Source organism: Bombina bombina, chromosome 10 (genome assembly GCF_027579735.1).
Source record: "Bombina bombina isolate aBomBom1 chromosome 10, aBomBom1.pri, whole genome shotgun sequence".
Lineage (NCBI taxonomy): Eukaryota > Metazoa > Chordata > Amphibia > Anura > Bombinatoridae > Bombina > Bombina bombina.
Genome location: NC_069508.1, coordinates 20,522,504 through 20,547,456, shown reverse-complemented (window position 1 = coordinate 20,547,456; position 24,953 = coordinate 20,522,504). Strand labels below are relative to the sequence as shown.

General features: G+C 38.2%; 1 pseudogene; it reads left to right on the top strand.

Moving 5' to 3' along the window:
• The first annotated feature begins 10,791 nt into the window (after window positions 1-10,791).
• Window positions 10,792-13,417, top strand: LOC128641250 (heat shock cognate protein HSP 90-beta-like; annotated as a pseudogene).
• The last annotated feature ends 11,536 nt before the right edge of the window (window positions 13,418-24,953 follow it).

Genomic DNA, 24,953 nt, shown 5'->3' with positions numbered 1-24,953 from the left:
GGATAATACTTTCAATATCTCTGGTGAACCTATGAATATATTGTTAAATGTGTTTATGTGTTAATAGATGCCGGGAGATTTTATGTTACTTTAAAGTGCAAGTAGGGCTAGATCTAAATGATATCATATTATGTAAAGTCTAAGAACAATACAAAATTATATTCTTAGACATTTTGGTAATATTAAAGTGAAGGTAAAGTTGACAACACTCGTTTACGCCATATTATAGTATTTTTAAAAAGAGGCAGAGTTTAATTCATCATTTTTTTTAGATCAAATTATATAATGCTGTTTTTACCTTTCAAACAGCAAACAATACAATTCTTTCCTCCGCCCGCCATTTTGTCAAATTGATTGACATGCTAATGAAATTCTATCCGCCAATGTTCTTTTTCCCCTCCAGGGGGTTCAGCCCATTACTTGCAACGTCACGCAAGTCTTATGCGCATGAGTTTAAACCGTATTAGCCGACTTTCTTTTCCATGCTCGTTCATGAGACAAGCATGCTCTGTAGGTGATAGCTTTATATCATTCAACATCGATCGCGGTACAATTGAATATGAAATGTTCGCAAATAGCGTATTTATGAAATCCCTCATCAAATATTTGTACAATTTTGTTCTAACCTTTTCCCTGTAAACGAAATTATATATATTTTATTAATAATATGCATATAATCAATCAATTGAGAATTAATACAATTTATCAAATGTTAATACTTTTATGAGCAATGCTTATCTGTTATTTGCGCTACTCTCAAAATTAACGATGTTTCGATGAGTATAATATATATTTAATCACAATTCTGCAGCTACTGTCTAGGGCAGTATAGTACTCAATTAATATTGCATTTCATTGAGTACTATGTATCAAAGGCAATTGGCAAATGCGCAGTTCAAATGATCCTCGTGAACGCGATTTCAAGCAACGTAGAGAGAGGGTGGGACTGCTCAAGAAGACAAACACAGGAGAACAAGGAAGTAGCTGCTGGGAGGAGTCGGCGAGTAAATGGTACCAAATTAAAAAAAAGATATATTATCAAAAATGTAGATGGAACATAAAAACTAAGATAGCGACTACATTTAACTTCTATTGAGAAATTCTTTTTTATTTTGTAAACCAGTTAACTTTACCTTCACTTTAAGGTTTTCATATTATTATCATTATTCATATTATTATTCATATTATTATTATTATTATTACTACTACTAATGATAATAATAGTGTTTATTTATTTATTTGTAATGTGCTGGCAAGTTCCATAGTGCATATTAGCATCACCTGTATTTAATTGGTAACCACATCAGGGGATGTAGCTCAAACACATGGGATAAGGCATAAAATGCAATTATTATTATTAAAAAAAAAATGATTACCAAGTCTATTGGAATTGTTGTAGATAAATCATTTAATAAGCTTTTCTACAGCATTATGATTTAGCACAATGTTAGAGGTCGTGGTTCAGAGATACTGCATTGTATATTATTATTAGTATTTGTAGTAGTAGCAGTATTAGTGTTATATTAATATAATACATATACAAATAAAAACGTATTAAAATGTAATTAGAAATCAATATAGTAGCTAGTGTCACATAAAGTCCCATTCCAATAAACACTGTGTTTCACTTAAAGGGACAGTCAAGTCCAAAAAAAACTTTCATGATTCAGATAGGGCATGTAATTTTAAACAACTTTCCAATTTACTTGTATCACCAATTTTGCTTTGTTCATTTGGTATTCTTAGTTGAAAACTAAACCTAGGAGGTTCATATGCTAATTTCTTAGACCTTGAAGGCCACCTCTGCATTTGATAGTTTTTCACCACTAGAGGGCGTTAGTTCATGGGTTTCATATAGATAACATTGAGCTCATGCACGTGAACACTGATTGGCTAAAATGCAAGTCTGTTAAAAGAACTGAAATAAGGGGGCAGCGTGCAGAGGCTTAGATACAAGGTAATTACAGAGGTAAAACTTGTATTATTATAACTCTGTTGGTTATGCAAAACTGGGGAATGGGTCATTAATGGATTATCAATCTTTTTAAGCAACACAAATTCTGGTATTGACTGTCCCTTTAAGTGTATAAGCATTGAAATTTTATTCAATATTTTGCAGCATATTAAAGATTTATCAAAACAAAAAGGTGATATAAAAATAATTCTTAATATCAAACAGTTTTGCATTATTCATGTCCTATAAAAATGATGTGAGTAAAAAAGCAGTGCAAATTCTTCAGAGCATGTCAGAATGAAATTAATAAAAAGAACTGGAGGAAGTGTAGAGAAGCATAGAACCAAAATATTGGATTAAAAGTGAATTAAAAATATAGTGGCTCCGACTGCTTTTAAGATATTTTTCAATTTGTATTTATTTTCAAAAAACTTTAAAAAATTGAAGATTTTTCTTCTTTTACCCTTTGTTTTATGCTGCAAATGCAAATATTGTTTATCTGTTATGCCAGACATTTTGCTTTCTCGTATAGTAAAGCAAAGATAAATAACTTAAATCTTCTTTTATTTATTTTTTTCTTTTAATTCTACTACGTAGTACTCTTAACATACTTTATACTGTTTTTATTTTTTTTATTTTTTAGAAGCATTCTTTTCCCCTCTAAATACATTTTTTTTATTTCTTTTTTATTTGGAATCTTAGTTACTTGTATTCTTTTCCCCTCTAAATCATTTTTTTTTATTTTTTGGAATCATATAGTTGCATTTTTTTTCCCTGTAAATACATTTTTTTTTTTTGCAATATAAGTACAATTTATGGAAACCCCTTTGATAATTATTTCTTTTCCCCCCGCAGTCTCAAAAGAAACATATGGCTAAATTTAGCAAGCAGCCGATGCTGCTGTCTCCGCCCGAAGATTCCGACTTGCCGGAAACTTAAGTTAAGAAGCAGCTCCTTAACTTCTCCGCCACATTTTAGGTGGAAGACTGCAATCATCCTGATCCGATCTGATTGGGAGAATTGACACCCCCTGCTAGATGCCGATTGGCCACGAATGTGCAGGGGGCAGCATTGCACAAGCATTTCCCAAGAAATGTTTGTGCAATGATAAATGCTGACAGCGTATGCTGTCGCCATTTAGCGATGTCGGGCGTACATGATTCGCTACAGTGAATCATGTCCGCCCGGCATTTTATAATTCTACCCCTTTGCCTGAATAGATAAATCTCCTATGATTAAAAACTGGCAATTTTTTATAGTCTTCTATGTTTGTAATATATGTTGGACTTTCTCGCTGATGGTTATTTTTTAACACATCTCCTTACATATTTGAATACCAAAGAAATAATAACTTGTGTATTTATCTCTATGTTACTAATTTAACTATGCATGTGCACTGTAATTTTTCCTAATTCACATAAAACATACAATTTTAAACAACTTTCGAGCATGCTTAGGTAGGCTCAAGAGCTGGGAGCTAGCTGTTGATTAGTGGCTACATATATATATATATATATATATATATATATATATATATGCCTCTTTTTATTGACTTGCCAATGTGTTCATCTGACATCCAGTAGTGCATTGCTGCCTATTCAAAGATAGGATACCAAGAGACCAAGAGAATAAAGCAACATTTGTAATAGAAGTAATTTTACACACAACTACTGCATTCATAAGACAAATGGTTGTTAAAAGGACACTGTACCCAAAATTTTCTTTTGTAATTCAGATAGAGCATGCAATTTTAAGCAACTTTCTAATTTACTCCTATTATCAATTTTTCTTCGTTCTCTTGCTATCATTATTTGAAAAAGAAGGCGTCAAAAGCTTTTTTTTGGTTTCAGTACTCTGGACAGCACTTTTTTATTGGTGGATGAATTTATCCACCAATCAGCAAGGACAACCCAGGTTGTTCACCAAAAATGGGCCAGCATCTAAACTTACATTCTTGCATTTCAAATAAAGATACCAAGAGAAAGAAGAAAATTTGATAATAGGAGTAAATTAGAAAGTTGCTTAAAATTTCATGCTCAATCTGAATCATGAAAGGAAATTTTTGGGTACAGTGTCCCTTTAACAATTTTCTGTAGTCTACGTTATTCAGAAACAGCAGAATTGCATGGCTTTGCCATTGGCTTTTGGCAATTATAAGGGTGCAGTAGTGTAGAGATTACCCTCCCACATTAAACCTCCCATTCCCTGATCCCTACCTGATCCCTCACAAACAGCTCTCTTACCTATTCTCCTCACCACTGATCACCACCATCTTAGGTACTGGCAGACAGTCTGCCAGTAAGCAATTAAGGGCTGTTTTTAAAATATATTTATTTCTGTAGTGTAGGGTTCCTTTCTCATTTTCCCACCTCCTATATCCCCCAAACAGCTCTCTTATACTCCCCCTCCCACTGTCCACGGCCATGCTTGTTACTGACAGGCAGTCTGCCAGTAACAAACAATGATTTTTTTAAATGTTTATATTATGTAATTTTTTTTGTATTTTTCAGTAATATAGCAGTCCACCCCCCTCAACACCTCCCTGTCCAAGCAAATACTTTTTTCTATAGTGTAGGTACCCCCTCCTCCTCCAGCAAATATATTTCTGTAGTGTAGGGCTCTATTCCTCCCTCTCCCTTCATATCCTTTTCCTGTAGTCTAAGAAAACCTACCCCTCCTTCTTCTCTCCTCCACTGGGCTGCCCACCTGCCTCCCTCCTTCCCTCCCACTGCTCCCCCTTGATACCATAGGATAATCATTACAGAGAGTGACAGGAACAGGGTCACTCTCTGTAGGGATCATTGATCTGGCTTATTAAGGGTAGGGAGCATGATTAGGAGTGTGCACGTGACTTGATGACTATATGTATAACATTGTATTCAAAGATTGGTCTAGATTCAATAAAACTCATTCCTGAAACTGATATTTCTCTAATGAATACACTTGCTGCATCTTCACCACTCGAAAATTACGGAATTGAAAGATATTTGTATTCGCTCCTTATTAGAGCAACACGTGGCAAGGTCAGCCTCATTGAAATCAAAGTAGATGCTGCTATCTCACAACCTTTAACTTCCAAGGCACAGCATGACTTCTATTGGCATCACAAATATGTTTTTAAGAACTTTACAAAACAATAGCAAAACGAAAAAAAAAAAAACACCTCAGTTAAACAAACCACTCGAACATATCCACAAAAGTAAACTTGAAAAAAGTTAAACAAAAAAACTTGCTAACTTCATAAGCTTTGACAAAACGAGATATAACCTTGAGACAAGTTACTTTGCAGAATCAATTGTGATTTATTTTTTAAATCCCATCTGAGTTGCAGTTTAGGTGAAAATTCCCAGCCACATCTCTAGAGCAACCTACAACACAGCAGAAAAGCCATAGTCAGTGTCTGATTCATTCTATCTAGCAAGATTAGAAACCTGAGAGTATCTAACAATTACAAACATTTTCAGAACCCATTTTGCAAATGTGTTTCCAATGTGTTGCAGTTGCAATTATTGTTTTTTACATTGCTAGATGTTCACGTTATGTGTGAGGTATGGTATTGGGCCATTTAATACAACTAAAGATGGTAATCAAAGAAATGCCCAATGGCGATTGGGTAAAAAACAGGCTAAAGTGATGGTAAACTCCCATTCTACTTTACATATTTATAAACATGGGGCTAAAATAATGCTACTACCGTTATTTTTATTTACCGTTATTTGTCTAAGTGTAGTAAAACCTCTTTTTCACATACTATTTCATGTTGATCTTCTGTCATTCCCCTGCCCCCCTTCCAAATTGTTTTTTTTTCTCTCAGACCTCCGTGCAGCAACCAATGAGAGCCATTGCGGTACTGCTCGCTGTTTTTAATGCAGTGTTGGATATTTTGGCGATGCTTGCACACTAGCTATGAAATTATGCTAACTATTCAGCTAATAAGATGTCTACGTTTTTTTTCATCATGTGTGTGCATGGGAGGCAAACACATGAGCACTATTTCTAAAGGGTTTCCCCAAATCATGTAAATAAAACAGTGAATCGTATAGTATATTATAATTCACTGTTTACTATGATTGCCAGTAAGTCACTGCAATATATGCGCTTATAATAATGGAATAATAAAAAAAGGCTCCTTCTTCCTGCTAAATAGATATTATGATTGTAAATTTATGGTATGTATTTTGAGCATCATTTATTAGTAGAAGAGTTTACACAATGATAAACTTGTAAAGTGATAAACAATTATTTTAAATTATAATTATAATCAATAATCTTATTAGAAAAGTTAAATCGACATACAGACATGGTATTTCGGAGCTGGACTAACCGTAAGAGGCGGGATCAGACTGATATACTACAGGAAAGTTCTACTCTGTAAAAAGCATTATTGGGCTAAAAAGAAGATGCACCCAGGTGGTAAATTGCCATAGAACAGACTATCAATGTTATTGAGCTGATTGTTCGTTCCTGTGAGTGTGCTTCTCTCTGTGTGTATTAAGTCTCCCTAAGGAAAATGGCAACTTGATGTGGACTCCTTGCTCAGTGTGCTTAGAAGAATATGTCTACACATCACTGATGAGGCCCAATGAAGGCCTCAACAATAGTCTGTGGTTGCTGTGTTTCTTGTTCAGAGTGTTATTGCCTGGTATTTTGATGCTGGACTGACCGTAATAGACGGGATCAGACTGATATGCTACATGAAAGTTCTCTGTGAAAAGCATTACTGGGCTAACAGAAGCTGCACTCAGGTGGTAAATCCATAGAACAGGCAAACAATGTTATTGAGCTGGTTTTTCATTCCTGCGAGTGTGCTTTTCTCTCTCTCTCTGTATATATATATATATACACTAACCGACCACTTTATTAGGGACACCTCTTTAATTGCTTGGTAACACAAATAGCTAATTAGCCAATCACATGGCAGCAACTCAATGCATTTTGGCATCTAGACGTGGTGAAGATGACTTGCTGAAGTTCAAACCGAGCATCAAAATGGGGAAGAAAGGGGATTTAAGAACGTGGCATGGTTGTTAGTGCCAGATGAGCTGGTCTGAGTAATTCAAAAACTGTTGATCTACCGGGATTTTCATGCTCAACCATCTCTAGGGTTTACAGAGAATGGTCCGAAAAATAGAAAATATCCAGTGAGTGGCAGTTGTGTGGGCGAAAATATCTTGTTGATGTCAGAGGTCAGAGGAGAATGGGCAGACTGGTTCCAGATGATAGAAAGGCAACGGTAACAGTAATTCAAATAACTACTTGTTACAACCAATATGTAGAATACTATCTCTGAACACACAACACATCGCACCTTGATGGAGATGGGCTACAGCAGCAGAAGACCACACCGGGTGCCACTCCTGTCAGCTAAGAACAGGAAACTGAGGCTACAATTCGCACAGGCTTACCAAAATTGGACAAAAGAAGAAACGTTGCCTGTGTGGTGTCATAAAACCAGAGAATTTATCCCTAGAGTGTTCAAGTAGTTAATTCTTAAATTTACAAACATATTTTAAAATATAGACTAGGCCTCTGGCCTAGTCTTTGTCTAAGAAGGACACTCCCATGTAGCCTTTTGATTGGTGTATGTAGGACACACCTTAAGTGAATTAAGTATACAATGGGAGCCAACAGTTAGTATACACACTTTTTATCTTCCTCACCTCCTGGAAGCAACTGTTGAGAGAGAGAGCATTGGAGGACTGAACTGGCTGAGTATATTAGCATTCTTATACATTTACTTTGGGATAAATTCTCTTGTTCACTATGTTTAGTTAATATTGCTTAATCTGGGTTTGTTTAAAATACAGTTGCCCTATATAATTTGGACTATATAATTTGGACTGTCTGTATGTTTGTAGTTCTTGGTATTTCTTGAGACTTGTTTTATATTTTGTAGCTTATAGATAATTGTTAATCTTCATACCTATATTATTTGTCTTCCAATAAAATAATTTTAAAAAGTGGACAACCCCTTTGGTTTAATATTCTGGTACTAATTACCACCACAGCCTGGTCTGATGAATCTCGATTTCAGCTGTGACATTCAGATGGTAGGGTCAGAATTTGGCATAAACAACATGAAAGCTTGGATCCAACCTGCCTTGTATCAACGGTTCAGGCTGGTGGTGGTGGTACAATGGTGTAGGGGATATTTTCTTGGCACACTTTGAACCCCTTAGCACCAATTGAGCATCGTTTAAATGCCACAGCCTACCTGAGTATTGTTGCTTACAATGTCCATCCCTTTATGACTACAATCTACCCATCTTCTGATGGCTACTTCCAGCAGGATAATGCACCATGTCACAAAGCTCAAATCATCTCAAATTGGTTTCTTGAACATGACAATGAGTTCACTGTACTTCAATGGCCTCCACAGTCACCAGATCTCAATCCAATAGAGCACCTTTGAGATGTGGTGGAGATTTGCCTCATGAATGTGCAGCCGACAAATCTGCAGCAACTGCGTGATGCTATCATGTCAATATGGACCATAATCTCTGAGGAATGTTTCCAACACTTTGATGAATCTATGCCACAAAAAATTAAGGCAGCTCTGAAGGCAAAAGGGGGTCTAACCTAGTACTAGCAAGGTGTAACAAATAAGGTGGCTGGTATATACAGTATATATATATATATATGATTGATTTTGTTTGTATATATATATATATTGTTTAACAAAATAGATATCTATAAATTATTTGTTGCATTAATTAATAGTTTCTTTGGTGCAATGCACTTTGTAAATTTAGCATTAGTTTTGGTCATGATTATCTGTTTGCATATCTTCTGCCATATAATATTAGAACTATAAATTAAAGATTATTTCACCATCTGTGGCTCACAATTCATCCAAGTTTTGTGCCACTTGAGACATAATGGAAATTCATATTTTTTACAGCTACTGAAATGAAATATCACACAAAAAGTAAATAGACAATATTTATAATATTTTCATTGGTCTTTAAAGGGATATGAAACCCAGCTTTTTTTCTTTCATGATTAAGATAGAGCAGTGATTTTAAGCAACTTTCTAATTTACTCCTACTATCAATTTTTATTTGTTCTCTTGGTATCTTTATTTGAAAAGCAGGAAATTAAGATTAGGAGCCGGCCCATTTTTGGTTCAGCACCTGGGTAGCGCTTGCTGATTGGTGGCTAAATGTGAATCATGAAAGAAAAAATTAGGTTTCATATCCCTTTAATAAAATGATAACTTAAGTTACTACACTGCAAATATTGTTGTGGTTAAATGTGCTTATAAATCAGAATATTCACATCATCTGTTCTTTGGCCAACCAATAAGAGAACTGTTTGTTGGATTAAATGTAATCCTATAAAGTGAATCATCACATTATGAGAGATGGTATCCTCTAAATCTGCCCCTCGCTCATACTGCCTTTTTTTTAAAAATATATTTTTAATATTTTTATTGCGAGCACATTAAAGAATAGCATCTAAAAAATGATGGACATGCATCAAAAAATGATTAAACCAATGGCCAATAAAAGGATTACGAGTGTAAATGTGATCACGAGATAGCAGTGTTGTTTATGCTCTAATCTATATAAATTAATTTCTGTGAACTCGCTGTAATTTATGCTCCCCATACTTTCTATGGGCGGAGCTGAATGGCAATGTCCACTCATTTTACAAAGTAAATGCAATTGCTCGAACACACCCGCATTTAACGCTCAAACTTTTAAGCAACCTGAAAAGTTGCATAAAAAATTTGGCCGGAGTAAATAGTTGCACTAAACGACTCTATTAACCCCTAAACTCACCACACCCCCACATCACAAACTACCCCACTACTCTATTAACCCTAAACCGCCACAACACCCATCGCAAACTACACCTCTACAAATACCGCAAATACCGCTATGCACTATTAACCCCTAAAGCACCACACCCCCATATCGCAAACTACGAAACTACTCTATTAACCCCTTAAACTGCCACAACCCCATCGCAAACTACCCGTCTACATTTTTAACTCCTGAACTGCCAAACCCCCACATCGCAAACTACCCACTACACTATTAAACCCTAAACCGCTAAATCCCCATTGCAATCTACCACTCTACACTTTTAACCCCTAAACCACCACACCCCCACATCGCAAACTACTCCACTACACTATTAACCCCTAAAGTGGCACAACCATCATCGCAAACTACCCCTCTACACTATAAACCCCTAAACTGCCACACCCCACATAGTAAACTACCCAACTAAACTATTAACCTAGAAACTGCCACAACCCCCAATGCAAAATACCCACTAACATCTAAATCCCCTAACCAGCTAACCATCACTAATCTAATACCACCTAAGATATCCCAAAAAAAATAACTTTACCTGAAAAAAAATTAACTTACCTGAAAAAAACCTAACATTACATGGAAAAAACTACTATTAAAGAAATGGCTATCTAAATAAACCTACTCTTAAAATTGCCCTGAAAATGGCATTTGGCTGGTCATTGCCCTTAAAAGGGCCTTTAGCTTTTTTTGCTGACCCCCCCCCCCCCAAAAAAAAAAATCCTATACCTATTGTAATACGAATTCTTCCTGATAACTGGTAAACAATATGATTTCTATTTGTATATGGGCTTCTTGGGTCTACTGGGCATGTTAATTCAATGATTATGTTGACTCTTTTAATAATTTAAAAGTATTTATTTTGTCAATCATTTATTGAGAAAGCTCCATTTCTATTAAACGAAAGTATAGCAACGAATCTCATCTTTTAGAATTGGATTTTTACAGTTCTCACATTGTAAATTGTGAAACCGTTAAGTGGTAATAATAGCGCTCTTCATTCATCAACACGGGGACACGCAGATCCACCACAGCAAACCTACAAGATGCCGGAAGAATTTCATCATGGAGAGGAGGAGGTGGAGACTTTCGCCTTCCAGGCTGAGATCACCCAGCTCATGTCCCTTATTATAAACACTTTCTATTCTAACAAGGAAATCTTTCTGCGAGAGCTGATCTCCAATGCTTCCGATGCCCTTGATAAGATCAGATATGAAAGCCTTACTGACCCATCTAAACTGGACAGCGGCAAGGATCTGAAGATTGATGTCATCCCCAATCGCCTGGAACGTACTCTTACATTGGTGGACACTGGCATTGGCATGACTAAAGCTGACCTAATCAACAACCTTGGAACTATTGCTAAGTCTGGAACCAAGGCTTTCATGGAGGCTCTGCAGGCCGGTGCAGATATCTCAATGATTGGGCAGTTTGGCATGGGCTTCTATTCTGCTTACCTGGTAGCAGAAAAGGTTGTGGTAATCACTAAACACAATGATGATGAACAGTACATCTGGGAGTCCTCAGCTGGTGGATCCTTCACTGTCCGCACAGACCATGGTGTGCCCATTGGCAGAGGGACCAGGGTCATTCTGCACCTTAAGGAAGATCAGAATGAATATTTGGAGGAAAAACGCGTCAAGGAGGTGGTGAAGAAACATTCCCAGTTCATCGGGTACCCAATCACACTCTATCTAGAGAAGGAGTGAGAGAAGGAGATCAGCGATGACGAAGCTGAGGAGGAGAAAGAGGAAGAGAAAAAGGATGAGGAGCAGAAGGGAGGCGAGGACAAGCCTAAGATAGAGAATGTGGGCTCAGATGATGAAGAGGAAAGCAAAGACAAAAAGAAAAAGACTAAGAAGATCAAAGAGAAATACATTGACCAGGAAGAACTGAACAAGACCAAACAAATCTGGACTCGCAATCCTGATGACATTGGCCAGGAGGAGTATGGAGAGTTCTACAAGAGCCTTACAAATGACTGGGAGGATCATCTAGCAGTAAAGCACTTCTCAGTTGAGGGCCAGCTGGAGTTCCGCGCATTGCTGTTCATCCCACGCCGAGCTCCCTTCGACCTCTTTGAAAATAAGAAAAAGAAAAGAAGAATAACATTAAGCTATATGTACGCAGGATGTTCATAATGACGAGCTGATACCAGAGTACCTGAACTTTATCCGTGGTGTGGTAGACTCTGAGGACCTTCCCCTGAACATCTCCCGAGAGATGCTGCAGCAGAGCAAGATCCTGAAGGTCATCCACAAGAACATTGTGAAGAAGTGTATGGAGCTGTTCTCTGAGCTGGCTGAGGACAAAGAAAACTACAAGAAATTTTATGAAGCTTTCTCCAAAAACCTCAAGCTTGGGATCCATGAAGAATCCACCAACAGGAAGAGGCTGTCTGAGCTCCTGCCTTACCACACCTCCCAAACTGGAGATGAAATGGCTTCCCTGACAGAATATGTGTCACGCATGAAGGAGAACCAGAAGAGCATCTACTACATAACTGGTGAGAGCAAGGAGCAAGTTGCCAACTCTGCATTTGTGGAGCGTGTCAGGAAGCGTGGGTTTTAGGTGGTGTACATGACCAAGCCAATCGATGAATACTGTGTGCAGCAGCTGAAGGAATTTGATGGGAAGACTCTTGTGTCTGTCACAAAGGAATGGCTGGAGCGGCCAGAAGATGAAGATGAGAAGAAGAAAATGGAAGAGAACAAAAACAAGTTTGACAGCCTGTGTAAGCTGATGAAGGAGATCTTGGACAAGAAGGTTGAAAAGGTTACCATTTCCAACCGTCTTGTGTCCTCCCCATGCTGCATTGTTACCAGTACGTATGGCTGGACTGCAAACATGGAGCGTATCATGAAGGCACAGGCTCTGAGGGACAACTCAACCATGGGTTACATGATGGCAAAGAAGCACCTGGAGATCAATCCCAAGCACCCAATTGTGGAGACTCTGCGGCAGAAGGCAGATGCTGATAAGAATGCCAAAGCCATGAAGGACCTGGTTGTTCTGCTGTTTGAAGGACCTGGTTGTTCTGCTGTTTGAGACTGCTTTGCTGTCCTCTGGCTTCTCTCTGGACGATCCACAGACTCACTCAAACCGCATCTATCGGATGATCAAGTTGGGTCTTGGCATTGATGAAGACGAGACCGCAGTAGAAGAAACCACACCATCTGTCACAGAAGACATTGCTCCACTTGAATGTGATGAGGATGCATCCCGCATGGAGGAAGTAGATTAACTTTTTGGACTCATAACCCCCCTTCTCTGCCCCTTCCCTCTACAGCCCTGTGTCTGCAACTCCTTTGGCAGGGAGGTGTTCAGGCTGTAAAGCCTTCCTGGCATGAACTGTAAATATTACAGCTTTTAATTTTCCTGCTGGCTCATTTGGCAGTTGATGTGTTAACAGATCCTTCCCCTTAAATGCAGTGAATTACCAGATGTCTCTGCTGTTTATTTAACCCTTCCTTTCATGTCTCTGCCCTCTTTGTCTTGTGCGGTTACCATGGGTATGATGCGCCAAGAGGTGTAACCCTTGCCTGGTTGGATTTTCCTGCCTGGAAAGGGTTAAGTTTGTTCTTCCGTTCAGGAAGTTTTGAATATCCTCCAGAATAAAATGCTGTTATCTGAAAAGTAACGCTGTGTTGTGCTGCCTGTGAGATTTTCTTTTCATGGTTGTAAAATGGCAACGTTATGCAAAAATAAAGACCTTTTTTGTAAAAAAAAAAAAAAAAAAAGGTGTGGAAAGTGGTGATAATAGCAGGAAAACTTTAGAGAAAAATTAGCAGGAATTAAGGCAAATACACAGATATTTAAGGCAAATAAACAGACATAAAAGTAAAAAGACCTAAATCCAGTGTTAACAATATATGTTAAAAACTGTTTATGAGCTTGAAATATATTTTTATTGGCATTTAGTTTTATGAGTTTGCTATTTACTGTAGTAGAGGTTCACATATAGCATTTTACATGGAGCCCAATGATCCAAACTTTCTGGCCCGGAGATAAAGCTCACAAAATCTTTTTCTTTCTTTCTTTCTTTCTTTCTTTCTTTCTTTCTTTCTTTCTTTCTTTCTTTCTTTCTTTCTTTCTTTCTTTCTTTCTTTCTTTCTTTCTTTCTTTCTTTCTTTCTTTCTTTCTTTCTTTCTTTCTTTATTACTTTCTTTCACTGCAATGAATCCTGAATAGCAAGATAAAAAGTTTTCAACTAAACTTTGATTCTCTAAAATGCATTGAGGGGCATCACAATACTTATGAGACTTCTTAGAGAGCTTTAAATCATTTGGTCCTTAGTGTGCATTAGGGAAGCAGGTATATTACATCACCTGAACACTTATGACTTAACAATAAGCCATTTGCAAACCTCTATAAGTAAATTTGCAGTTTTCATTAGATTAAGTAAAAAATTATTATAAGAATAACATAATAAATGCTATTAAGAGAAAAAAAATTATAATTTACAGACCAAATTAAAGAAATAAATGGATTTGTAAACTTAAAAAAAAACAATAAAAGATTATGTTAAAGTAAAATTTTAAAAAAATGAGATTGGAATATAAAATGTTTGATTACTTACATTAAAAGGAAAACTTTACATTTTGTGTTTACTTTCCTCACTTTTTTTGAAATGTAACTTTAAAAATGGTGAATTATCTAGATCTCAGAATTGGAAGTGCACAGATCAGGTATCACATGCCTAACCCAGCTGTATACATCTACCTACAAATGTGATAAAATGAGGAATACTGAGAAAATGTTTTACTTTCAAAATAACCATGACTAGCTTTGTCTACACCAGTAACCAATAAGTCCACTCCTAGTAAGACAAGAGCTGGGTGGGTGTAGTTAAAAAACAATTGCAGCAAACAAAATATTAATGCATTCAGAACATTTTCACACTTGGCTGTTTTAATTTATTTCTTTAGAAAAGTATTGCAATTACAAGTTGTTTTATCTCCCTATATGGGCAAATAAATATAAACTTGATATAAGAAAACAAAATGAATTTATGTCTAAAGCATATACCGATCCACTTACTGGGCTTCATGCAATAGTAATTATATACCAGAATATATGTGACATAACTACCACAGTATCAATTTTAGATTCAGGCTACCCTGGGGCTGCTTCTCATGTTTTTTGGTTTCCTAATACAATAAATGTTTCTCGTTCGCCATCTGTGTACACCAGCTTGGGACTCTTGAACATAAGTAACTGAATTGCAGAGGATTTTATTTGTATTGGAATTAATTTACCTTTTACTATTTAAATACTTCTGCTCTATGAGTTTTGCTATCACATATATAGCTTCATTTGAATACATTTACTCAAAATGATTTTGTATTTAGAAGAGAGACTGTTGGATAGATATACTAAATAAATAAATACATTAATAAATTACTTAAGACATTAACATTTTTATTTCTTTTTTTTTTTTTTAATTCTTTTTATTAAGAGAGCAATCGTCATGTGAGTACATAGAAAAAAATTGAAAATCACATTACATCACAAAGGTCAAGTACAGAAATTAAACAAGACAACATTGCATCAACATCAGGATAGACCCTTTTGTCCATTTGCGATATAAACATTTCTTTCTTATACATTAGGGCAATATTGTACAACAGTTTATTTCCAAAGGCATAGTTTTACTCACACGAGTTCCACTCTCATTTTTTATCATTTCTGAGAGATTAAAACTTCTCTCTCAATTAACTTAAACTAACCTACACTAACCCGCTAAGGAGCATCTCGCGGGAATAACACCTGTATAATTAACTTCAACTCCTACAACTTTGGTCAACATGTTACTTTAAGTCTAGATTCTCCGGCATGATCTGGCAACAGGAGGAGAGGAAAAGAGAAGAGAGATGAAAAGAAAAAAAGGGAGAGAGAGAGAGAGAGAGAGAAAAAAAAAAAAAAAAAAAAAAAGGGGGGGGGGAGGGTTCAGATATTGAGATGGTTCCAGTCCCCCCTCAGGGATTCTTCCAAAAATGCAACAGTGTTGTGGAACGGCAGTAGAACCTGCCTTTGTATCTCTAACTCAAATGTCAGGATCAGTCTCCGCCATTTCCTTAGAAATAAATTTAGCCTGCCCCCTACATCCACTCTGACATCTATTTGTTCAATAAATAACTGCGATCTTAACATGTTGCGAAAGTAAGGTATTGTGGGTGTTTTAGATGCTGTCCAGTGCTTAAGTATGCATTTTCTCGCTAATAATATCAGTAAGGACAGTTCCGAGTCATACTGGCTATTTTGTCGTTCCCAGTCCAAGAATATTACACTTGCAGGTGTCAAGTCAACAGAAATGCCTACTTTTTTTTTTATCCAGTATTGCAGTTTGTTCCAGAATTGTCTAACCATGGGGCAGTCCCAAATGCAGTGCAACAGGCCAGGCGACCCCGCCGAGCATTTAGAGCATCTATTAGGCCAGTCCGGGATCCATTTAGCTAGACACTTGGGAGTCATATATGCCCTATGTAAGAACCTAATTTGTGTTTCCCTCAGATTCGCAGATAAAATGACTTTTCTAGTTCTCTCCAATCCCCTCTGGGCCTCCTCCCATGCAGGCTCCTGTAGCCCTTCTTTCTGCCAACCCTTTAAGAGCTCCGGTTGAATCAATTGTAAGCGTCTGTATATTAAAGTTTGATAAATCTCTGATAACGAGAAGCTCCCCATTTTAAATAGATTTTGCGAGACACGAAATGGTGAACCATCCCAGAAGCCCGGTCCATCCCTAATTAGCTTGGTTACATAATGCCGTGCCTGTAGGTACGCATAAAAGTGACTTCTCGGTAGGTTATAATCTGTTTGTAGCTTTGTGAAGGATTTGACTGTTTTCAACAGCGGATCTACCAGCGAGCCCACATTCCTCAATCCAAGCGTCTCCCATGTGCGAAATGGTTTCGTATCCATACCCGCCGGAAAATCTGGATTACCACTAAATGGGAGAAAAGTAGAACCCAGATTCGCTTTAGCCAAGAACCTGTGCGCCAAGTGCCAGGCCCTAAGAGGCCCCTGGTATAGAAGGTTGCCATCTAGCACCCTAGCTACCTGCAATTTGGACATGTGCGGTAGGTACGCCAATGCTATACTTCCTAGAGTCGCCTGTTCCAAACTCCTTTGATAAAAGTGACCCGTGCTCAGTTGCCAGTCCAGCACCAAGCGTATCATGGCTGCCCAGTTATATAATTTGAAGTCCGGGAGGGATAGCCCCCCATGGAGGTAAGTCATAGATAAATTGTCAGTCGAGATACGTGGTCTCCCTCCTCGCCATAGAAAGTAGCGCATTGCCGAATTTAGTGCTTTCACGTCTGCCTTCGTAAGTAGTAGGGGCAGCATAAGCATAGGATATAAAAGACGAGGTAAGATCACCATCTTAAGAAGACTGACTCGACCCATTAATGATAAAGGGAGTGATCTCCAGCTTCTCATTTGGCAACACAGCTTTGCACATAAAGGGGTCAGGTTGATAGAATACAGTTTACTAGGGTTCACATGAATCTGGATACCTAAATATATGATCACTTGATTCGCTACTGCAAATGGGTATTTCTGAGCCGATTCCTCTCTCCTGTACAACCAAAGAATCTCCGACTTTTGCATATTGGCTTTATAACCCGAGAATGTCCCGAAATCCAGCAATGTCTGCACAATGGATGGAATATGTGTCTGTGGGTCCTGCACAAATAGCAGCATGTCATCCGCATACAATGCGAGGTGCTGCGGGCATCCCGCCACATCAATCCCCGGAAATATTTGGCGTAATTTAATTGCCAACGGTTCTAATGCTAGGTTGAACAACAGAGGGGACAACGGGCATCCCTGCCTCGTGCCCCTCTGCAATACCACGTCTGACGAATACAGGTTGTTAGCACAGACATTAGCAACCGGGGAGGAGTAAAGATTTTGTAGAAACGAGACAAAGGGCCCAGAGAAATTAAATTTGCCCATTGTGTGGAACAGGTGACCCCATTCCACTCTATTGAAGGCCTTCTCTGTGTCCAGGGACAGCAGGAAGGCCTCCGGAACCTCGCATCTCTCTCGAGACTGTTTCATCCTCCAGAAATGCTGAAGAACCTGCAGGATTCTACGCACATTTACCACAGAGGATCTCGCCATCATGAAGGCTGTTTGATCCTCATGTATCAACTCCGGTAAGATATATTTAAGGCGCTCCGCTAGCAATTTTGTTAGAATCTTGTAGTTGGAGTTGAGTAGCGAGATCGGTCTGTAAGATTCCGGAAGAAGCGCATCCTTACCCGCTTTAGGGATAAGAGTGATATGGGCAGCCGCAAAGTTCCTAGTCAGTTTGCTCGCCTCTGAGAAGTAACTCGTAAATAAATCAGTAAGCACTGGCGTTACCTTTGTTTTTAAAATTCTATAAAATTCTATGGGCAGCCCATCCGGGCCTGCAGCCTTGCCCAGGTTCAAGGCCATAATTGTCTTGTCTACTTCCTCCCTAGTAATAGGCGCATTAAGCTTGCCTAGCTGCTCTTCCGATATTTGTGGTAATGTAATAGAGTCCCCAAAAGCATGCATCTTCTCCTCTGGGTTCTGCTGAGTGCTAGCATAAAGATCGGTGTAATAGGAAGCGAAAGCCTCTACTATTCCCTTAGGATCTTTAACTAAATTATCTTTGGTTTTAATAGCTGCTATAAACCGCGTAGAAGTCTTTAGGCTAACGAGAGAGGCCAGGAGCCTACCTGACTTGTCCCCATATCTGTAGTACTTTCCCCTAGTTCTCAGAAGAGTTTGGGAGGCTTGGTATGCCAATAGTGCATCATATTCTTTTTTAGTACCTACATACTTTTGATGATTTGCCACAGTAGGTGTGGCTCTGTATAAACTATATTGGGTTGCCAACTTCCCCCTCAGATTCTCCAGCCTCTCCATCTGCAGTTTTTTCCTGCGTGACAAAAAGGCCAAAATATCACCCGTAAGAACTGCCTTAGCTGTTTGCCAGAAAAGCTCTGGGTTCGACAGATGTTGTATGTTATTGGTTTGGAAATCATCCCAGGCTCCCTCTAGATAGTGCTGAAACTCTTGCGAGGTCAGCAAGTATTGTGGAAACATAAGTGTTCTACGATTACTTGTTTTGGGCAAAGTGTCTAAAAAGAGACCAACAGGAGCATGGTCCGAAACAATGACGTCTCCTATTTTCACATCTACTACTTGAGGGATTAGGGAATTCGAGATCATAAATAGATCTATACGAGACATTGTAGGGGAGGCCCGAGAGAGACACGTATAGTCCCTACCATCTGGGTTCAGTCTGCGCCATATGTCAGTGACATCTAATGCCGATACTAAGGATTGGAATACTTTGAGCTCAAATTTACTACTAACTCTAGGTTGGGGCCCATGAAGTTGTCCGGCAGGGTTCCTGAGCCTGTCACACTGAGGATTCGGGGCCAAATTGTAGTCACCCCCAATGATAAGTGGTGTATCCAGGAAGGGGGTCAGCAGTCTAATCAAGTTATCCCAAAATGCTTTATCCTTATTATTGGGTGCATAAATGTTACACATCGTGTATTTTTTACCCGCAATCGTAGTCTGGACTATAATGTAACGTCCCTCGTGGTCCGTCGTTACTGTCACATCGTCAACCTCTAGTTTTTTCCCAAAGAGAATGGCTACCCCCCTACTGGCAGTCTTGTATGAAGCGAATTCTACTCTCCCAACCCAGTCTGTCCTAAGTTTAGTGTGCTCCAAGTCATTAAGATGTGTCTCCTGTAAGAATGCGATGTCCGCCCCCTTTTTCCTAAGTTGTGTCAGTATAGTCTTTCTTTTAACCGGGGAGTGTATACCCCCCACGTTCCAAGAGTAAATACTAAATATCACTAATGATCATGGTCCTATGTGTGTCCATCGACACTCCAAGCACATGAGCGAAAGGAGGGGGGAGGGGAGGGGTGGGTATGAAGGGAGAAGAGGGGAGCAAAGAAAGAAAGAGGAAGAGAGAGAGAGAGAGAGAGAGAGAGAGAAAAAAAAAAAAAAAAAAGGGTTTCTCCTACCCGTTTGCGTGCCAGACCACCTTTTTCGGTAACTGTATGAATCCTGTCTACTGCAAGAGAGCCTGCAAAAGGTAATATTGATAAGTAATTTGTTATAAGCTTATTTGACCTTAAACATACCCCAACAAATTCCCCCACCCTACTGTACCCTCCCCAAAAACTTCTGTTCCAAAATCCTATGTTGCGCAGAGGTATATACCCTGTGATGTATTTATTTCTATTGCATACACAGACTGCGGGGCCCAGCCGAGACCGGAGGAGGACACATCTGAGTAATTTGCTAACATAGCTTTGAGTGTACCCCCAGCCCATATCAATGTGCCTCCATTCTCCCTCCTTTTCCTTGTGATCCAAAAACCATTCATTATATGTAATCAAGGTGTGACTTTGGAATTTAATCCTCTTTACCAAAAGAACCAACCATAACCAACATAACATTAACAATCCCAAATCCTCAACATGAGTATGGAATACAGTCTTTCTAGGATGAAGATTCAGCTCCTCGTTGACTATACAAGCCATTATTATCAATAAACCTTAGGTCTTGTTGTTTGTACCAGCACAGAATCTAATTTTAACCCTCTCCTCCTCTAGCATATGATGGACTCCGGGAGCCATCTTCTGCCTCCAAAAATTCCTGTGCAGCCTGTGGGGAGTCAAAGAATTTAGGGCCTCTAGAGGTAGCAATTTTAAGTTTAGCAGGATAAAGTAAATAGGCCTGTTTCCCTTCTCTGTGTAGCCTAGAACATAATGCTGAAAACTCCCTGCGTTTTTTCGTTAGATCAGCAGAGTAGTCTTGGAACAATAAAATCCTAGCATTGTCATATAATACCTCATCCATCTTTCTATAAGCTCTGAGCACTGCCATTTTAGTCTGGAAATGTAGGAATTTAATCATCACGGGTCGTGGTTGTGAATTACGGTCCATGGCTGGTTTTTCTGGGCCTACTCTATGCGCCCTCTCTACACTATGCAGTAATGCATCCTTTGGGATCTCTAACAGAGGGGGGAGGGTAGTTTCTACAAATTTTAGAATATCATTGGCTTTCACATTTTCAGGCAGACCTATTAGGCGAACATTATTCCGCCGTGATCTGTTTTCTAGATCATCTATCTTTTGTTGAAGTGTCTTGGTGTATTTTTCCAGAGCTACTAATTTATTGCAGTTAATCTGCTGGGTGTCTTCCAAATCGGACACCCTCGTTTCCACCTCTGACACTCTGGTCGAGAATTGTTTCATCTCCTCCGCCAGAGTATCAACCCCTTTCTGAAGGTTTTCTATTTTAGGTAGAAATAGGGTAGATATTTGTTTGACTATGGGATGAGGGTCTAAGGCATGAGTGTCATGCATAGTGTCTATGGAGGAAGCCTGTACACCAATATCAGATCCTTGCTTGGTTCTGCGATCAGCGTTTTTATTGCGACTCGCCATGTTATGCGGTATTAAAAACCTCTCCATACACTTCACAACCCTCCACTTCTAGAATGGCCCTTGCACAAGTTACATGTATTTCCTTTGTTTCAAAAAGAAAAGAAAAAAAAAAAAAATGGTAGTTAAGGGGTCAATAATGAATTATGTGCAGATATCAATTAGGGTATCAGTATAGCAAAAAACGCACAAGAGTAACCTCTATCTTATTCATTCAAACCTGCTTGCCACTGTGTAAAGTAATCCTGCAAGGAAGTAGGTTAGTTAGGACAGCATATAACACACTTTTCCTCTTTCTCTCCTTCTGTCGCAATGCAGTTAGAGTACAGGTGCAGCAACAAAAAAGGGAGAAAAAAAAAATACAATATCAATCAAGGTATTAGTATATCAGTATGCCTGTAAGAGTCACTTCGATTATATTCCCTCAGACCTGTCTGTGACTAATTACAATAATCCTGCAGGCAGATAAGTTACTCAAGATGGCATATATCAATACATTTCTTCTGCAATGCTGTTAGAGAACAATGATATAAAAAAAGGCTAACAAAATCAGTGTAGTAGTATAGCAGAATGCATGTAAGAGTCACCTCTATTGTATTCCTTCAGACTGGCGTGTAGTTAGTTATAGTAATCTTGCAAGAAAAAAAAAGGGGCAAGTTAGAACGGCACACATTAACACACAACTTCAGTAATGTGGGTAGAGAACAATTGCATAAAAAAAGAGAACAAAAAGAGAGCATTAGGAAGTCCATCCAGTATATAGCAGTCTTAAGGAGGCCTGTATTATAGCCAAGATAACTGCGCCACAGCAAACTTCAATCACATAGATCTTGCAGTATAGTCAATATGGGATAAGTGAGAAAATAGTGATTTGTAAGAAAAATCCCTTGGTGTTCGTTTCCAACTCAAACCATGTATAGGCAGGACCAGGTAAAGTTCTCCGGTCCCAGCCGAGCTAGTAAACTTTTAACAGAGCATTCTATGAGGGCTGCTTATTGCGTGGTTATAAGTCTCAGTGGCCTTGAACAGTAAAGTGCCCGTTTGTCATTTAACTGCAATGTGTCCGTGCACAATGATTATCCCTCAAAGTCACAAGGGGGCTTTAAACTTTAAAGGCTTTCTGTTCCAGCAATGTCTCTAAGCAGTTGAGACCGCTGTGAGTTACGTTACAAGAGTACCTGTATAGCCGTTGCAAGATCCTAGGTTGCCGCCAGTAGCTGTTCACAACAGCCTCTCCTCCGTGGGCAGCACCCGCCTTGAGGTCCGCCAGCCTAGTCAGGCCCTCCGCTGTGTAATCGTCAGGCCTCAGTTGCTTGGATGCTGTCTGCGGTAAGGACCCGATCGGTCCGATGCCTCTCCAGTCGCTGCAACCTGTTTGCCTCTTTGCCTCCTCAGCTCTCTTCTGTCAGGTCGCGCGATTACTGCGCCACGTGGCTTCACTTACCCGGCCTTCCAGCCTGTACCTAGGCAGCGGTTCCAGGGAACTCGATGGTGGTGGGGATGTGTGCAATCTGGCTCAGACCCGGTCAAAGCCAATATCCACCAGGTAGTTTAAACAGCCGACCGCTGCCTTTCTCTCCACTCTTTTCCCCTGCTTCTTCGCGCCAAGATGGCCACTGTAGTCTCCGTGTAGTTTCACTTCCACAGTCAGGTAGTGGAATCTGGGACCTCGGTGGGGGAAGATGGTACTCTCCAATCCCTCTAGTGCCCAGACACGATTTCCATCAAGGGCAAACAGATTCGGGCTCTAAAGTTGCAAAAAATAGCTTGTACAGCAGGTAGCCTTTACGGAGCTTCACACCAGAGCTGCTGCCTGTAAGCCCGCCCACCGGAAGTCCTCTTTTATTTCTTTTTTAGTATGAGGGAGATCAGTGTTCGCTACAAAAAGTTTTTACTGAATTGTTACCTAACCCTATTTTTAGATCTGGGTATTGATTTCCTCTAATAATAGTTAAAATATTTAGAAAGCCATAAAAATATACTTATATAAATGTCAACTAAATACTTTACAATATATTGCTACATATAAAAAAAAAATATTATTCATGTGTTACCTATAAATATTCTAGTCTAGATTACAAGTGAGGCGCAAACAGTTTTGCGCTAGCACAATTGTGTCTAACTGCTAACTGTCAAATTGTCAAAAATACATTACTAAGTACAGTCACACTCATAATAACACCATCTAATTAAAAATTATTCATTAAAATATTGCACAATAAAGTTATAAGGGATCAACGATTGGAGATCTCAGGTGTTAGGAAAAAAAGGCAGGCAAATGGCTTTGACATAGAGAAACATACATATACATGTCTAAAGATGTCTTTGTATGTATTTATATGTGTACAAATTTATTAATGTATTTTTATGTGCATATATATGTATTAAAAGTCATATTTACACATATAAAAACATTAATATATATGTACACACATATAGACACATACTGTATATATAAGTGCATTATAGCCACTTTGCCATTAAGTAGATAAAAACATGATAAAACATATTTATGCAATAGTCATATTTAATAAATATTTCAACTATGTATTTACTGTAAATATTTCACATTTGCTAATGCGAAAAGGTGATGGCGTTTGCACGATCTCGGGTGTTTTTATTTTTACACTTTTTTATCTCCATTGATCTGTATGGGTGAATACATGCACTTTTTTATGCTATTCGGGTTAACGCTAGCACAAATACATTTTTTTTTAGAACTTGTAACACGAACACAACCCGACAAGCTCCAAAATGAAAATCCTAGCGGAATTTTAACATACGAAAATAAAATACTGTGCCACTTGTAATCTAGCCCACTATGTTTCTTTCCTTGCACTTTTTAACAAGACCTGGCAATTTTGATTATTTTTTTTAAATGAATACAGTGCATTAATATACATATCTAGTAACATAGGGAGAAATAACTGCACTATATAAAAGTATTTTTCATTTATAATTGAGTAGTAGAAGAAGATTATTTATATTCATTATATTTGTCTTGCATAGTGTTCAATATTTTTGTGAAATTATATCATCCGTCACAATCTAAATGTTTGCATTTGTAAATAAATCTCTGTGCTTAAAATATTGTTTTTTTTATCTTAAAATAGTATTCATTTACAAAGTCTCACTGTGAACATTGAAATAATTTGTAATGCTAATAAAAATACCATTTTGATTTATTGTACTTTTTAAATATTAAATGCCTAGTTTCCCTTTTTGCATTTCCAAAATAACTTATTTTAGAAAATTGAACTGAAGTAGCATCCTCCAATCACCAGTAATTTCTTGCTCAGGATATACTATTTGTTGTGGATCTCAGATAGCATATTAGCTATAGTATGATGGTTAAACATATAGATAGAAAAGGGGATATAGTGGAAAATAACATTTCCTTTTTTTGCATCTGAATGACCCTTTAAGATAAGAATGAGATATAATTGATGTCATGTCTTTGATCCTTTTTGTCTATGACTTGCTTTCGTGATATGTAACCTGGCCAGTCTTCAAGAAGGTAAGCGATATGGAGAGATTAATCCTGAACCTGAACATCCTTTTTTTTAAGAATGAGAACTATATGTGGAGAGAGAGAAAGGCACGTAAATAAACGTACCTGCAAAAAGACAGGGATTACAGCACTCTGTTTTGCAAATCTGTATATTTATTATGTATGTATACTGTATATATATATATATATATATATATATATATATATATATATA